The sequence below is a fragment of the Pan troglodytes genome, chromosome X (assembly GCF_028858775.2).
Source record: "Pan troglodytes isolate AG18354 chromosome X, NHGRI_mPanTro3-v2.0_pri, whole genome shotgun sequence".
In the NCBI taxonomy this organism is placed as follows: domain Eukaryota; kingdom Metazoa; phylum Chordata; class Mammalia; order Primates; family Hominidae; genus Pan; species Pan troglodytes.
Window position 1 is genome coordinate 48,381,661 of NC_072421.2, and position 18,285 is coordinate 48,399,945.

An 18,285-nucleotide genomic window follows, 5' to 3' on the forward strand; every position below is an offset into this window, starting at 1 on the left:
GCAAAACTGAATCAAAAAGAAATAGGAAGCCTGAACAGACCAATTACAAATAAGGACTTTGAACCAGTAATCAAAAACCTCCCAACAAAGAAAAGCCCAGGACTAGGTGCCTTCATGGGTAAATTCTACCAAACATTCAAAGGAGAATTAATACTAATCCTTCTTAAACAAAGAAGAAGACGGAGAAGGAGAATGAGAAGGAGAAAGAGGAGAAGGAGAAAAGGAGGAGAAGGAGAAGGAGAAGGCACACCTCCAAACTCATTCTATGAGGTCAGCATCACCCTGATACCAAAACCAGACAAAAACACTACAAGAAAATAAAACTATAAGCCAATATCCCTGATGAACACAGATGCAAAAAATTATTAATAGAATACTAAAAAACTGAATTCAAATGATCATATACGATGACCAAGTGGGATTTATCCTGGATGGAAGAGTGGTTCAACAACCTTCCAAATTAAATCAATGTGACACAATACATTAACAACATGAAAGAAAAAATAATCATCTCAATAGACACAGAAAAAGCATTTGACAAAGTTCAACATCTATTCATAATTAATAGAACAAAATTCTCAACAAGATGGGTATAGAGGGAACTTACCTCAAACAATAAAGACCATGTATGAAAACTACACAGCTAATGCCATAATCAATGGCGAAAACTGAAAACTTTCCCTCTAAGATCAGGTAGAAGTCAAAGATGCCAAAGCCACTTCTTTTCCACATTGTATTGGAAGTCCTAGCTAAAGCAATTAGACAAGAAAAAGAAGTAAAAGACATCCAAATTGGAAAAGAAGTTAAATCATCTCTGTTTTTGGATACCATTTTCTTATGAATAGGAAAAACCCTTAAAAAGCCACCCAAAATTGTTAGAACAAATACACAAATTCAGTACAGTTGCAAGATACAAAACCAACCCACACAAATCAGCTGTGTTTCTATCCACTAACAACAAATTAGCAGGAAAATAAATTAAGAAATAAACTCATTTACAATAGTGTCAAAAAGAATAAAATCTTAGCAATAAGTTTAACCAAGGAGGGAAAGGTCTGTGTCCTGAAAACTATAAAATGCTGATGAAAAAAAAATGAAGAAGACACAAATAAATGGGAAGATATCCTGTCCTTATGGATTGGAAGAATTAATATTGTTAAAATGTCCATACTACCCCCAAGTGATCTACAGATTCACTGCAATCTCTATCAAAACTATAATATTTTCCACAGAGATTGAAAAAACAATCCTAAACTTTGTATGGAACCACAAAGGATGCTGAATAGCCAAAGTAATCTTGAGAAAGAAAGACAAAGCTGGAGCATCACACATCTTTTTCTTTCTTTCTTTCTTTTTTGGAGATGGGGATCTTGCCATGTTGCCCAGGCTGGTCTCAAACTCCTGGGCTCTAGCAATTCTCCCACCTTAGCCTCTGGAGTAGCTGGGATTACATGCAGAAGAATGAAATTAGGCCCATATCCTACACCATACACAAAAATTAACTCGAAGTGAATTAAAGACTTAATGTAATGCCTGAAACCATAAAACTCCTGGAAGAAAACATAAGGGTTTGCTCCTTGACATGGTTTTGGCAATGATTTTTTTTTTGATATGACACCAAAAGTACATATAACAAAATCAAAAATAAACAAGTGGTACTACATCAAACTGAAACCTTTCTGCATAAAATATATACAAACTATATATCTAATATATTTAAGGAACTCATACAACTCAATAGCAAAAATCAACCTGATTTTAAAATGGGCAAAAGACCCAAATAGACATTTTTTTCCAAAGAAGACATACAAATAGCCAACAGGTATATGAAAAGGTGTTCAACATCACTAATCATTAGGAAAGTGCAAATCAAAACCACAATAAGGTGTTACTCACACCTGTTAGAATAGCTATTATCAAGAAGACAAGAGACAGCAAGTGTTGGTGAGGATGTGGAGAAAAGGGAACCCTTGTATACTATTGGTGGGAATGTAAATTGGTATGGCCATCATAAAAAACAGTATGGGTGTTTGTGAAAAATTAAAAATAGAACTGTCTTGTGATCCAGCAATCCCACTTCTGGGTTTATATTCCAAAGGAAATGAAATCAGTACCTAGAAGAAATATCTGCACCCCCATGTTTATTGCAGCATTATTCACAATAGGATAGCCAATATATGGAAACCCCTGTCGGGTTTTTCTCAACCTTCTTTCAGTGACATCTTACTTCCATTTAAACCAATTCCTTGTAACAGATCAAACACTCCTTGTAATAAATCAACCAACTTGTAAGGTAACTGGACTCAATCTCTGAGAGACTTTTTTGATTTCAAACACAATAGGCCAGAAGAACAAAAAGCTAAACTCCTTATCGTATCATCCCTAAAGATGGAGATTGCTCTCTCCACTGAAACAATACTTGGAAATATTTTGTGAATTTTGAGTTTTAGAACTGAACTTTCACCAAAATGGAATTGAGAAAGCTTTGAGGAAGAGACGGTGTGTATTCAGAGGCTACCTCACTTTTGTACAACTTATCAAAAAGGCATATTACATAGACTCAACCCAAAGTTCTTTAGGTTTAGATCTACCTGAGGGTCTCTGTTACTAAAAATGGCAATGCTTGGCACCAGACCACTCTTGCTATTCAACATAATATTCAACATATTATGATACTATTTGACACCCTATAGGGGTTATTTTATTTTGGCCAAAGATTGATCACTGGATAGCCCCTGATGACCAGTATTCAGGCTGGGTGCAGTGGCTCACACCTGTAATCCCAGCACTTTGGGAGGCCGAGGCGGGTGGATCACCTGAGGTCAGGAGTTTGAGACCAGCCTGGCCAACATGGTGAAACCCCATCTCTACTAAAAATACAAAAATTAGCCGGGCGTGCTGGCAGGCGCCTGTAATCCCAGCTACTTGGGAGGCTGAGGCAGGAGAATCGCTTGAACCCAGGAGGCAGAGGTTGCAGTGAGCCAAGATTGCGCCATTGCACTCCAGCCTTGGTGACAAGAGCAAAACTCGGTCTCAAAAAAAAAAAAAAAATACCTTGGTCAGCAGTAGGGTGTAGATGATCAGGGTAGGGTGTTCCATCGGTGGATGTGTACTTGACACTAGCGAGGGTACGAGCTTCTCAGGTAAGAAAAGGGCACAGCAACAGAGTAGGGGTTAAAGTCGGAGGTCACCTGTGGCCAGAAGTAGGGATCAGATTGTCCTTTGGGTATCGCTCAAGTGGTATTAGTGGTTCAGAGGTGATGAGTGCATGTCCTGGGTGTGGGGAACAGGTCCAGGTGTGTCCCACGGTACCTTCAGTGGAGGACGTGGGCGGCAGATGAGGGCGTCTCTCTCTGCAGATGGTGGCAGGTGGTTTGCTGCTCCATGGGGTGAGGAGACACAGGCTGAGGATGGTCCTAGTGGGTGGTCCTCGCAGATCCTCATCAGGATTGAAGGGAAGTGGCTCGGCCCTGCACTCTCCAGGAGGCAGAAAGTAAAGATGAAAGTACCAGCTGAAAGTTCCTTTGCTGTGGGAACTACGTCAAGGCTCCTGAGTCTTGTGAAAGCTGGTAACTATCTCTGGTGTGGGCGTGTACACCAGCAGGGGTGGCAGTGTCCTGTTGGCAGTCTCCTCATTTATCGTGAATTTCAATATGGTGTAGTTATGGCATAGGCATGTGAAATAATGATCAGGCCTATGGGCAGTAATTTTTTTACCATTTGGGGGGCTATTTTCCTACAGGTTCTCTTAATAGTCCTTGTTTTAAAAGCCCACTGTGGGCAGGGCATGGTGGCTCATGCCTATAATCCCAGAACTTTGGGAGGCTGAAGTGGGAGGATCACTTGAGCCCAGGAGGTCAAAACCAGCCTGGGCAACATAGCAAGACCTCATCTCCAATTCTTTAAAAAATTAATTAATTAATAAATAAAATCCCATCATGTCTCTCTTTGATACCTGCCTCTTTAGGGTGATGGGGTAGGTGGAAAACCCAAGTAATGTGATTTTGTAACATCCACTGCTGCATTTGTTTGCGGTGAAGTAGGAGCCTTGATCTGATCATACACCTTGTGGCAAATCCAAATGCTGTAAAAGCTGATGTGCTAACCCTGCAATAACGTAAATAGAGGCTGCTACCTTGCATGGGTAAGCCAATAGATGCCTGTGTAGGCATCCACCACTGTTCAGGCATATTTCACGGTTCCAGCCGCTGCAGGGAGATGCCCAATGGAGTCGAATTGCCAGTTTTGATGTAGCCCTTCTCCTCTCCAAATGTTTCCTCCCACGAGGTGGTCCCAATGTCTGGATTGCTGACACCTGGTACGGTCCCTATGACTTTGTTTAAATGTCCCTCCACTGGATCAACTCCTCTCTTAACAACATATTTTCACAACCTCATGGTGCCCAAGTGCCTTGACCTCATGTGTCCATTTGTAGAAGGGGTCAGGTGGCTTGTCTCCAGGGTCTGAGGACTCGCCCTCCTTCGCAGCCCTGCCTGCTTGGCTGGTTGGGTTAGCTCATCTTCAGCATGGTATCGCACCTCCTACACATCTTGTTTAATGTGAGCGGAGGTATGGTACACAACCATGGGCAGAGCAGGGTGAATTTGGCAATTTCCACCCCTGCCCCCGACCCCATCTCTTTATCCCAAATGTCTGGGCCTTGTATTTTCAGCCTTGATTCTGCTAACGCCCCAACTATGTAGTCAGCCCATTAGCCTCTGACCTGGAATCAGTGAAACACCTTGGGAAAATATTTGCCAAGAGCATGGTCTGTTGCTAGGAGCATTGCACACAGCTCAGCCTGCCCGCACTGGGGCCCCTCCCCGACAAGGAAAGTGGACTGGTGGACTGGGGTGCAGATGTCATTGCCTGACTCTCATATTCCCCGTGTTCGCTCCATCTATAAAGAAAGAGCGTTGTTTTTCTTGTTTTGAGAGTGCTGGCTTTCCTCCCTCTGGTCCCCCTTGAGTAAGGGGTGGAATTATTTCTAAGGTTTGGCAAGTTTGCCTCACCAGCAGGGCACGTGGCAATTTGCCCAAGGGCTTGTGGTACTCCAGGAGGGCCGAGTTTAGCCAGAGCCTGTGGAGCCCGTGGAGCCCATTTCTATTTTGACCTGGGGTCCTCTGTTGCAGATTCGGTTTTAGGGGGAGCTTCTCCCACTGTGCAGGGCATACTAGGAATCTCGGTGTGTAGGGTAATGGGCTGTGTCCCAGGAAGGGCTTCCGTTTCCAGAAGTACCCAGGGTGCTGCCAGGTGATGCCTATCTTGTGACGGATACCTTTGGGCTGAGACTGGGAGCCGCCTACAGCAGAAGCCCATGGATAGGTGCTCGCCTGTGCATTTGGGGCAGACACTTTGGGAAGCAAATTTGGAGGCGGCTGGACCTTCTCACTTCGTGAGTCCTGCCCTCAGGACAGGTCGGGGAGCTGACATAACAGCCTCCATGCGTTTATGTGGTGTCTGTTGCTCAGGTCCCCGCTAGAGAGTGGAAGAGGTAAGGGAGACTCCACAGATAGCACCCAGCAAATATTGGAAGTGGGGGATGTGGTGGCGCCAGAATCCAAACATGCCAGCCACAGTTGAGCGTCCTTGCCAGTGTGGGAGGCTGCAGCTCTGGGAACTTGTCTTTTACAGGATCAGGGACAGTTTGCCCTTCTGAGTTCTACACGTAGCCGCCGAATTCAACAGACCGGGAGGGGCCATGGACCTTTTGGAGGGGCAGTTGCCCATCCCCTCACAGTGAGGTACACACTCAGGGCTGTGACCACCTGTGGGACAGCGCCTTAGTCCCTTTCAGTGAGGAGGATGTTGCCAATGTGATGGCAAAGCCGAGCTCTGCTGGGAGTGCAGGCAGCACTCAGGTCCTGTGTGCAAAGCCTGTGTGCAGTCGGGGGCCAGGGAGCGGGTACTGAACAACCCCAGAGGCGACCAGTATAAGGTGTCCTGTTGGCCCCAAAAGGGGAAGGCGATTGTGGTGAGTCTCCTGGGACATTTTCATGGAACAGAACATGTCAGCAGACTCTTCAACTCCAAACTATTTAGCCAGGTTGTTTTGAATGTCGTCTTAAGGCAAAGATGTCTGGTAGAAGTGCTCTAAGCCAGGGGACAGCCTTGTTTAAGGCTCCGTAGTCTGGAGTTAGCCTCATACGTTAGTAGTGGCTTTCAGCACAGCTCGTACTGGGGAGCTGGAAGGTGAGATGGTAGGAGTTCGTTCCCTTTCCCTAACCAAGTGAGCGCAGCAGGACTTGCCTCCGCTGCTATGGGGTGTGTGGACCCCCGCACTGGCAGGGGAAGGGGCTTGGTTAACCGGCTCCCACCTGTCAGTGGCAGCAATAGCACAGGACCCTTAGGCCGTTCTCTGAGGTCACCCGCTGACTGAGAGGGCCCGTTCCAGCGATGGGAAAAGGGGCAGATTGGGGACAACAACCAGGACAGAAACGTCTTTTAGCAACCCTGGGCCAACCTGAATAGGGAAGAGGGTGATGATGCTTTCCTGGTTCCTCCTCCCAAGCGGGCCACCTCCTGGGGAGGGCCCTTTAAAGCTTGAATGTTGCCTGGGATGAGGGAGATTCCAGCACCTGTGTTGGCCTGTGGTGTTGATTTGCTGGAGGGCAAACCACAGTTAATATGGAAAAGGCTGATTGTCTGCCAGAGGGACCTGCTTCCATGACCACGGGATCTGTGTGGGGTGGGTCCCTGTCACTGGCAGAGATCAAGGCAGGTGCTGAAGGTGAGGCTGCCTTGGAAGCAGAGGCCTGCCATGGCTGTCCCCTCACCCTGGCTCGTATTGTGTTGTTGCACTGATTTATCAGAGCACATCCAATTTGGGATCCTCTTGTCCCTTAGGGCTCCATACAACCCGGGATGGTGAATTTTACGTGTCAACTTGCCTGGGCTACAGGGTGCCCAGACATTGGATCAAATTGTTCTGGGTGTGGCTGTGAGTGTGTTTCTGGGTGAGATTAACCTTTCCCTGGAAGACTGAGTGAAGCTGAATTCCCTCCCGGATGTGGGGGGCCCCACCCAGCCAGTTGAAGGCCTGAGGAGAGCATGAGTCAGAGGGGACTCCTTCTGCCTGAGTGCTGGGGCTGGGACATCAGTTTATTCCCGCCTTGGAGCATGAACTAAAACGTCAGCTCTTCCTTGGCCTCAAGTCTGCTGGCCGTCACACTGGACCTGCACCACCCACTCTCCTGGGTTCCCAGCTTGCCAACTACAGGTCTTGGGATCTGTGGGCCTCTGGGCCCATGTGGGCCAATTCCTTACGATACATCCCGCATATCTCCACATAGACGTAGACATATCACCTCCTATTGGTTCTGTTGCTCTGCAGAACCCTAATAGATGACCTCTTCCGTGCATCTCAGGGTTCCCGCTCAACTGGGGGCCTGGCTGGTGGTGGTTTATTTGCACTACGAGGGGGCGGCCTTGCCAGTGATGTTCCTTGTGATTTAGGCCAGGTGGGGCATTGTTTTCATGACTGCAGGCAACACTGGGCTGTGAGTTTGTCCTCCATGAGATTCTATTCCATCCAGGGCAGCCATGGCCTGGTGGATTGTTTAGCCTTAGCCATCGCTGACAGAAATCAGGACTTGTACTTGTCAGGTGCTCCCTGAGAAACTACTGTGTGGGCTCAGCACTCCATTCAGCCTCCTCAGACTACAGAGTCCTCATGCTGTGCCATCTGTCACCAGATAATCCCACTGGAATGTACAGAGCTGATGGAGGACATCTTTGGCCTCAGCTAATGTTTTCCATTGCCAGTCTGCCCAGGGGGTTGTGAGGCCTCGTGTAGGGTGGGCAGCTTTCCAAGCCACCAAAACTCACAAAAATGCAAAATTCATACTGACCAGGTGTATATGGACTGCAGTGCAAAGCCTCCTGGGGGTCACTCCCAGCTTCTGCACTAACTGTGCAGAATTCTTTAGTAGGGAAGCCACTTTTCTATACCATCCTGGGGCAGCCAAGTGCTTCACTTCAGCCCCTGTCAGGTGGAGCTTGCTTTCCTGGTTCTTCCTCCCAAGTGGGCCACCTCCTGGGGACGGCCCTTTAAAGCTTCAATGTTGCCTGGGAGAGGGAGATTCCAGGACCCATGTTGGCCCGTGGTGTTGATTTGCTGGAGGGCAAACCACAGTTAATGTAGTAAAGGCTGATTGTCTGCCAGAGGGGCCTGTTGCCTCTTTCGAATACATTCTCTGTAGCCAGGCAGCCACTTTTTCATTTGGTTCCTGGGCTAGGTTCTTAAGGACAGGCAGGGCCTCCGGGTGAGACAGAGGGTGTGTCCTCCTCCAGATAAGAAATGGCCTCTCCTTCTTGACCCTCCCCTGTTGTCTCTTCTGTCCTTTTGACTTTGCAGGTGATCACTGGCAAAGGAGAGGGTCAAGTTCCTCACTCTCCCATGGTAGTATTGTGCTGCCTTATCCTCTAGAGGGTGCAAATCCTCTTCTCCAGGGTCCTCTCCTCCTTCTGGTTGTCCGTGGAGGTTGGGCTCCCACCTCCTCTCTGTGAGGCATCCTGGTGAGAAGCAGCTGTGAGCAAGCTCAACAGGGGTCCCCTGGTTTGGATTCAATAGGACAGCCACCTCTTTTGGAGGGCCTGGAGGCTCTGGGACTTAAACTTCCTGCCTTTGGTCACTTTAAGCAATGCTTTATCTGGTTTAGCCCAAGGGTTGGGGTATCGATATTCCTCTGCAAAGGGGCTACGAAGATGACATTCACAAGAGAATAACTGAATGTCACAACAGCTGTGGCATGCTAACTGCTTGTAAAGGCATCTCCCCCAGCTGTGCATATGGGAGTGGCCTCAGCCTGGCATCTCTGCCTGATCAGCTCATGTACCTGGCATAGTGGTCCCCAACAGTAAGGATGTCCTCTTGTCTCAGAGTACCCCAAATCACTGGCCTGGCCACAGGGAACTCCTCCCACTCTAGCCCGTCATGGGGTGAGGTTAGGCCACCTTCAGTCCAGAGATGTGTACCCCTCCCCTTTATGTGTGCGGGTCTATAGGCCTTATAGTGTTCAGCACCTGCCTAGTGGGGCTTCAGGCGGGCAAGCTGACCTCCTTCCCCAGGCAGTATCACACCTCTGACCTCAAAAGTCAGTTCTAATGAGATGAATTCACTCAAATACTGGCATGACCAGGTTAATGAAGCACAGGAAGAGACCACAAAAAAATAGTGTAACACAGGCCAGATGCAGTGGCTCATGCCTGTAATCCCAACATTTTGGGAAGCCAAGGCAGGAGGAAAAATAAAAATAAATAGCCAGGCGTAATGGCACACGCCTGTAGTCCCAGCTACTCAGCACGCTGAGGTGGGAGGATTGCATGAGGCTAGGATTTTGAGGCTGCAGTGAGCTTTGAGTGCACTGCACTTTGAGTGCAGTGATCATGTTACTGCACTCCAGCCCAGGCAACAAAGCTAGACTCTGTCTCATAAATATAAAACTAAATAAATAAATAAATAGAGGCAGGAGAATAGACACAGTCAGTCCAAGACCAGCCTAGAGAGACTTAGAGATTATCTCTAAAATTATCACAACATTCTTAGAGAATATAACACAGCACAGAGCAATGTCATGCCAAACTGATATGGAGGCATTCCAGATTTGAGCCCCAACTACTTGAAGCCATCCAGTATCGATTTGCCAAGTGATGATCCTACTGACCAATTCCCTGATCACTGCCAAAAACCCATCCTTATCACCCCATGTAGCAAGTTTGAAGATTTCAGTGCTGATCCAAGAAAAGACATGATCATGACATGTCAGTATTACAAAACAAGCTGTCATTTGGGTGGCACCAGGACACATTGCACAAGAGGGGAAGTTCCCTACAGCAGGAGACCTCCTGAGACAGTGGCATGGGGCCACTGCCCAAAAAGGGAAGAGGGCAATGGAACTCCTGGTGGAGAAGGGAATTGGAGACGGCGTTATGTGTCAAGGTGATGTGGCTCAGCAGCAAGATGGGGAGTCTGTGTCAGAGAGCTCTGAGGGGCAGCAGCAGCTTGGTGACTTTTATAGCCCCAGAATTTGTTTTATCTATGGCTGGCAGAGGCTAGGTGCAGTTTTGCAGGGTATGCAAAGCAGGGAGGTTCTGAATGGCTAAAAATATTACTTGGGCTATATTTAAAGCAATTGATGTGTAAGAATTTGAATTTGGCACCAGCCTGCTGTGAAGAAGTGAACAACAGAGTCAATATACAGGGACCATCTTTGGTTCATTTATGTAACAACCTTTAATTCTTGCAATATGAGGCAGAGGTCAAGATTATTTTTTCCAAGGCTATTCAGTTGCTCCAGCACCAAAAGAGTATCTGTTCCCCGTTGAATTTTACTGTGGCCTTTGTTGTAGTTCAGCCAATAATCTATGTGTAGTTCTATTTCTAGATTGTTTATTCTGATCCATTTATCTATTTATCTATCCTTGTCCCAGTACTTGACTGTCTTATTTAGGCCTTTACATTCTTTCAATAATATTTTGTAATTTTCTCTACAGTGGGTTTTGTACATATTTTGTTAAATTTTTTCCTAGTTTTTTTTTTTGGTACATTTCTTGATGTTCTAGTAAGTAGCCTTAAAGTTTCATTTTCTTATTGTTGTTCCTGATATGTAGAAATATAGTTGTATGTATACAGTTTTATATGTTGACATTTTATCCAATGATCCTGATAAGTTCACTTATAAATTGTACTAGATTATCTGAAGATACTTTTAGGCTTTTTTACATTCACAAAAATGTCATCTGCATATTATGGCAGTTTTATTTCCTCCTTCCTATCCTTTACATTTTTAATTTCTTTTTCTTGATGATTGCATTGGCTAGGACCTTTAATACAATGCTGAGCAGAAATGGTAATAGTAATAACAGATATTCTTTCCTTGCTCTTAATCTACGGAGAAACTTTCACTCATTCACCATTAACTATGATGTTTGCTGTAGGTTTTATGTAGATACTCTTTGTCAGATTAGGGGAGTTTATTGGGGGAACCAACCCCCAATATTTCAACGTAGGTTCTTTTCTATTTTCCCTAAGTGTCAGCCGGTCTGAAAAATAAAGGGAAACAGTACAAAAGAGAGAAATTTTAAAGCTGGGTGTCTGGGGGAGATATCACATGTCGGCAGATTCCGTGATGTCCCCTGAGCTGTAAAACCAGCAAGTTTTTTAGCAATTTTCAAAGGGGAGGGAGTGTATGAATAGGGTGAGTCACAGAGATCACATGCTTCAAGGGCAACAAAAGATCACAGGGCAGAAGGTCAGGGCGAGATCACAAGGTCAGGGTGGAACTAGAATTACTAATGAAGTTCCATGTCCCACTGTGCACGCATTGTCATTGATAAACATCTTAACAGGGTTCAAGAGCAGAGAACCGGTCTGACTAGAATTTGCCAGGCTGGAATTTCCTAATCCTAGCAAGCCTAAGGGCACTGCAGGAGGCCAGGGCATGTTTCATCCCTTATCTTCAACTGCATAAGGCAGACACCCCCGCCAGAGCGGCCATTTTAGAGGCCCCCACCCAGGAATGTATTATTTTCCCAGGGCTGTTAATTATTAATATTCCTTACTGGGGAAAGAATTCAGCAATATTTCTCTTACCCGTTTTTGGCAATAAGAGAAATAATGGCTCTGTCCTGCCTGGCTCCCAGGCAGTCAGACCTAATGATTATCTCCCTTGTTCCCTGAACATCGCTGTTACCCTGTTCTTTTTTCAAGGTGCCCAGATTTCATATTGTTCAAACACACATGCTTTATGAACAATTTGTGCAGTTAACGCAATCATCACAGGTCCTGAGGTGACATACATCCTCAGTTTAGGAAGATGACGGGATTAAGAGATTAAAGTAAAGACAGGCATAGGAAATTATAAGATTATTGATTGGGGAAGTGATAAATGTCCATGAAATCTTCACAATTTATGTTCTTCTGTCATGACTTCAGCAGGTCCCTCCATTCGGGGTCCCTGACTTCCTGCAACATGAGTTCTTATCGATTTCTAGTTTGTGCACATGTACCCTAAAACTTAAAGTATAATAATAAAAAAAAACCCATGAATGGAAATGCCTCTCCCAATCCCTTCATTCTGGTGGGTTTATAAATTTTTAAAAATACATATTAAGGGCAGTATATTTGTGTCTAGGGAGAGAGAAGACTAAATGTTTGTGACCAATTCCCCCTTTTAATTGGAAGACTTAGATTGTTTTTTTTTATTTTTAATCTCCTTGTATGTGTAATAATGTTCCCTTTCTCATTCCTAATGTTTCTTTTATCATTTTTCTTAATCAGATGTCTTTGACCTATTACTTTTAAAATCTACCCTAGTGATTTTGTTAATGAAACCTAATATTTTGTTCTACGTGTTAATGTCTCATTTTATCCTTAATTCCTACTTTTTACATTATTTTGACTAATTTTGCTGTTTTTATATTAAATGTTTGGTTCATTTCTTTCTAGATTCCACTTATAATGTATGCAATGGGTGCATTTTTCAATTCAGTTTTTGCCACATTCTGCATATTTTTATATTTAATGTGTACTCATTGTTGTTCATTTCTAATATGTTCATACTTTTATTTTTGATTTTTTTCTTTAATAAAATAATAATTTGGGGGGAGACTTTTTCCATTTCTAATTTTATCACATTGTGCCTAAACAAAGTGTCTCTATGATTTGTTGGGATTCTCTGAGTCATCTATGTTTGTAAATGTTTCCTGTGTATTCCTCATTGGATTTAAATATGTGTATGTATACCCATATCCATGTATCAGACATAGATCAAGCTTAATAATTGTGCTATTCAAATGAGTCATTATTTTTTGTCTGTTTAAGAGATGTGTGATAATTTCTGTCTCTGTAATTGAGGGTTCATCACTGACTTTAAATCTATGTCGTTAGGTACATAAACATGCATTACCACCATGTCTTCTGATGAATGTTACCTTTTATTATTATTAAAATATCCTTCTTTGTCCCACTTAATGTTTTTGTTTTCAAATTTTATGTCCATTTTTCATTTTGTTAGCATTTTCCTAATTTTTTTTGAGACAGGGTCTTGCCCTGTCACCCAGGCTGGAGTGCAGTGACACAATATCAGCTCATTGCAGCCTCAACTTCCTGGGCTCAAGCAATTCTCCCACCTCAGCCTTCCGAGTAGCTGGGACTACAGGCATGCAACATCATGCCTGGCTGACTTTTATATTTTTTTGTAGAGATGGGGTTTCGCCATGTTGCCCAGGCTGGTCTCGAACATCTGAGCTCAAGCAATCTACCTGCCTCAGCCTCCTAAAGTGCTGAGATTATAGGTGTGGCCACCATGCCTGGCCTTTTTATTTTTAAAGTTATTTTTCAAAATTATGAAATATTTCAAACAAACCAAAAGGTATAGAGGAAAGTACTTGGGTAGTGTGCAGATCACATGTTTGTGTCCCCTTTCCCTGCCCAATTCATATGTCAAAACCCTTAATGTTAACCTTAATGGGATGGTATTAGGAAGAGGGGCCTTTGGGAAGTAGTTAGGATTAGATGAGGTCACAAGAGTGGAATCCCCATGATGAGGTTAGTGTCTGATATGATTTAGATGTCTATCCCCTTCAAATCTCATGTTGAAATGTGATCCTTGATGTTGGAGGTAGGGCCTAGTGGGAGGTGTTTGCATCATGGGGGCACATCCCTCATGAGTGGCTTGGTACCATCCTTGTGGTAATGATTGAGTTCTCACTCTATGAGTTCATGTGAGATCTGGCTGTTTAAAAGAGCCTGGCATACAGAGTGATATAACAGACTTTAGAGACTCAGAAGGGGGAGAGGGAAGAGGGGCCAAGGATAAAAAAAAACTACACAGTAGGTACAATATTTGCTACTTGGGTGATGGGTGCACTAAAATCTCAGAATTCACCACTACAAAATTCATTCATGTAACAAAAAAACACTTGTACCCCAAAAGCTATTGAAATAAAAAAATAAAAGAGCCTGGCACCTCTCACCTCCCTCTCTCTTGCTCCCTCTCTCACCATGTGACATGCTGGCTCCCCTTTACCTTCCATTATGATTGTAAGCTTCCCCAGGACCTCACCAGAAGCAGATGCTGGCACTATTCTTCATGTACAGCCTGCAGAACCACAAACCAAATAAACCTCTTTTCTTCATAAATTACTTGAGTCTCAGGTATTCCTTTACAGCAATGCAAAAATGGACTAACAGAAAATTGGTATTGAGAAGTGGGGCATTGCTATAAAGATACTTGAAAATGTGGAAGCAGCTTTGGAACCGGGTAACGGGCAGAGGTTGGAAGAGTTTGGAGGGCTCAGAAGAAGACAGGAAGATGAGGGAAAACTTGGAACTTTAACGTTAGAGACTGGTTAAATGAATGTGACCAAAATGCTGATAGATTGTGTTGAGTCTTGACAATGAAAAAAAATGCTGATAGAAATGGACAGTGAAGGCCAGGCTGACGAAGTCTCAGATGGAAATTAGGAATTTATTGGGAGCTGGAGCAAAGGTCACCCTTGTTATGCTGTAGCAAAGAATTTGGCTGCATTGTGTCCATGCCCTAGGGATTTGTGGAAGGTTGAACTTAAGACTGATGACCTAGAGTATCCAGCAGAAGAAATTTTTTTTTTGAATGTGATTCTTTTATTGTCAAGAGAGTAAAGAAGACATATTACTGGTTTGTGGATAAGAACAAATAATATGCTGCCTAGACGCCCAACTTTCTGGGAAGTGAGGGGTGCCTCTGCCCAGCTGCCTACCGTCTGGCAAATGAGAAGCGCCTCTGTCCAGCCACCCAACTCTCTGGGAAGTGAGGAGTGCCTCTGCCCAGCCACCCAACTGGGAAGTGAGGAGCGCCTCTGCCTGGCCACCCCGTCTGGGAAGTGAGGTGCCCCTCTGGCTGGCTGCCCACCATCTGGCAAGTGAGGAGCGCCTCTGCCCGGCTGCCGCCCTGTCTGGGAAGTGAGGAGCGCCTCTGCCCAGCCTGCCACCCCATCTGGGAAGTGTGGAGCGCCTCTGCCCAGCTGCCCACTGTCTGGGAAGTGAGGCGCGCCTCTGCCCGGCTGCTGTGCAACCTTCCAAGTGTGAAGTGACAGCCTTGTGTGTGATCTTTTCTGTCTTCCCCAAGTTTGCATTTTCACCATTAAAGTTTACTTTTCAGTTAAAAGTAAAAAAAAAAAAAAAAAGAGCAAATAATATGATAATATGATCGAAGGAGATGACAAATATTTTCTCAGTCATATGTGATCTTTAGTTAGTTTTTTTGTTTTTTTTTTGAGACAGAGTCTCACTCTGTTGCCCAGGCTGGAGTGCAGTGACATGATCTTGGCTCACTGCAACCTCCACCTCCTCCAGAAGAAATTTCTAAGCAGCAAAGCATTCAAAAAGAGGCATATGGATAGATATGGGAGCAAAGAAATGACTTAAAAGTTGGAACTCATATCTAAAAAGGAAGCAGAGCATAAAAACTTGGAAAATTTGGCCGGGCGTGGTGGCTCATGCCTGTAATCCCAGCACTTTGGGAGGCCGAGATGGGCAGATCACCTGAGGTCAGGAGTTTGAGACCAGCCTGGCTAACATGGCAAAACCCCGTCTCTACTAAAAATACAAAAATTAGCCAGGTGTGGTGGTGGGTGCCTGTAATCCCAGCTATTTGGGAGGCTGAGGCAGGAGAATCACTTGAACCTGGGAGGCAGAGGTTGCAGTGAGCCAAGATCGCACCATTGCACTCCAGCCTGGGTGACAGGGCAAGACTCCATCTCAAAAACAAACAAACAGACAACAACAAAAATAAACTTGGAAAATTTGCAGCCTGGCCATGTGGTAGAGAAGGAAAGAGCATTTTCAAGAGAGGAATACAAGTGGGCTTTGGAGCACCCGCTTGCTAGAGAGATTAGCATGACTGAAAAGGAGCCAAGTGCCAATAGCCAAGACAATGGGGGAAAGGCCTCAAAAGCATTTCAGAAACCTTCGGGACAGTCCCTCTCATCACAAGCCCAGAGGGCTAGGAGGAAAGAATTGTTTCATGGGCCAGGGCCGGGGCACCAATGTCCTGCACCACCTCAGGAGGCTGTTCCTCACATCCCCGCTGCTCCAGCTCTAGCCTTGGCTCAAAGGGCCCCAGACACTGCTCTTGCCACCATTCTAGAAGGCACAAGCCATAGCCTTGGTGGCTTCTCCATAGTGTTAAGCCTGTAGGTGCACAAAATCCAAGAATGGAGGAGGCTTGGCAGCTTCCAGCCAGATCTCAGAGGATGTATTGGAAAGCCTGTATGGCCAGGCAGAAGCCTTCCACAAAGGTAGAACTCCCGCAGAGAGACTCTACTAGCGCAGTGCCAAGGGGAAATATGGGGCTGGAGCCCCCATGCAGAGTCCCCACTGGGACGCTGCCTAGTGGAGCTGTAGGAATGGGGCCACTGCCCCCCAGACCCAAGAGTGGTAGAACTACCAGTGGCTTGCACCCTGAGCCTGAAGGCACTTAACTCCAACCTGTGAGCGCAGCCAAGCCACAGATGCAGAGTTGCCCAAGGCCTTGGGAGCCCACCTGTTGTACATATGTGCCCTGGATGCAGGACATGAAGTCAAAGAAGGTTATTTTGGAGCTTTAAGGTTTAATGTCTGTCTTGCTGGGTTTCGGACTTGTGTGGAGCCTGTTGCCCCCTTTTTTTGGCTGCTTTCTCTCTTTTGAAATGGAAATGTTTACCCAATGCCTGTACCACCATTGTATCTTGGAAGTAAATAACTTGTTTTTGATTTTTATAGGCTAATAGGTGGAAGGACTTACCTCGTGTCTCAAATGAAACTTTGGACTTCTGAGTTAATGCTGGAATGAGTTAAGACTTTGGGGGACTATTGGGAAGAACAGTTGTATTTTGCAATGTGAGAAAGACATGAGATTTGGGGGGCCAGGGGCAGAATGATATGGTTAGGATGTTTGTCCCCTCCAAATCTCATATTTAAGTGTAATCCCATTGTTGGAAATGAGGTCTGGTGGGAGGTGTTTGGATCATGGAAGTGGATCCCTCATGGATGGCTGGGTGCCATTCTTGCAATAATGAGTGAGTTCTTGCTCTATGAGTTCATGCAAGATCTGATTGTTGAAAAGGGCCTGATACCTCCTCCTCTCTCCCTGTGCCACACTGGCTTCCCTTTACCTTCCATCATGAGGTCCTCACCAGAAACAGGTGTGAGCACCATGCTTCATGTACAGACTACAGAACCATGAGCCAAACCTCTTTTCTTTATAAACTACCCGAGTTGCAGGTATTCCTTTACAACAATGCAAAAACAGACTAATACAGTGGGCTTATAAGAGAAAGAGACTAGAGCTGTTTCTCTTAGCCATGTGAGGACACACGAGATGATGCCATCTGCAAACCAGGAAGGTGGCCCTCAACAGACTTCAGATCAGCTGGTGCCTTGATCTTGGAATTCCCAGTCCCCAGAACTATGAGCAATACATGTTTGTTGTTTAAGCCACCCAATCTATAGTATTCTGTTACGGCAGCATAAGCTGACTAAGGTTCTCTCTGCCCAGTGTTGATAGATCTTTATATATTTTTTGCCATATTTGCTTCAGATATATACACACACACATATATATATGCACATACATACATATATAGATATACACACACCATTATAGATAAATGCAGTTGAAGCTCCCTGTATACAACTTCCTTCTTTCGCCTCATTCTCTCCATAGAGTTCATGGCTATCCTGAATTTGGAGGTTCACTTCTCCGTGTCTGATATTGGTATAAACATACCTACTTTCTTAGGTTAGTCTTTGCGTAACATATCTTTCGCCATCTTTGCTCTCTACTTTTTTGTGTACTCATAATAAAGGCACCCTGCTGTCCTCAGATGCTGGAGATCAAGGCAGCACTACAGTTATAACGTTAACAGATGAGCCAATACCTGAGCCCACACATGTATCTCAAGCCCAAGGATTGGTGGCAGACCCTTTATAATAAGCCCAAAACATATCCTGTTGAGTGCAGCATCCTTTGTGTGAACAGAGAAGAAAAAGAAGTTCCCATATATCTTTTACTTATCACCCAGGGATGGAGCCATCATGTGTTGTTGCAGGATTAGTGGCATTGGAGGATGAGGAATGAAGGTAGCTTTCAAAGCCTCAGTCTGCAGTGGGCCATCATGTGTTGATGCAGGGACCAGTGACATTGGAGGATGAGACTGAGGACTTCACCTGGCAGCAGTGGCACTTGGACACTGCTCAGAGGACTGTGTGTGCAGACGTGATACTGGAGAATTACAGTCAGCTGGTGTCTGGGGAGGGAAGGT